Genomic DNA, 510 nt, shown 5'->3' on the forward strand with positions numbered 1-510 from the left:
CGCTAGTAGAGCCTATGAATGTGCATTCATTGGGTATGCAGTAAACAACAAAGCGTATAGGTTTTATGACCTAAACGCGAAAGTGATCATAGAATCAAATGATGCTGACTTCTATGAAGATAAATTCCCTTTCAAATCAAGAAATAGTGGGGGCAGCGGACCAAGTCAAGTTCCTGTGACAACGAGCACTGAAAGCAACAAACAAGATGAAACGGAAACTCGAAGGAGTAAGAGAGCAAGAGTTGTTAAAGATTATGGACCAGAATTCATGGCCTACAACTTAGAAGAGGATCTTGCGAACATTAAAGAAACTCTGTCATCCTTAGATGCAGATCTATGGCAAGAAGCTATAAATGATGAGATGGATTCTCTAGAATCTAACAAGACCTGGCATCTGGTAGACTTGCCTCCTGGGTGCAAACCAATAGGTTGTAAATGGATCTTGAAAAAGAAACTGAAACCCGATGGATCTGTTGATAAATACAAGGCTCGCCTTGTAGCCAAAGGTTT

This window comes from Cicer arietinum, chromosome 6 (assembly GCF_000331145.2).
Source record: "Cicer arietinum cultivar CDC Frontier isolate Library 1 chromosome 6, Cicar.CDCFrontier_v2.0, whole genome shotgun sequence".
Taxonomy (NCBI): Eukaryota; Viridiplantae; Streptophyta; class Magnoliopsida; order Fabales; family Fabaceae; genus Cicer; species Cicer arietinum.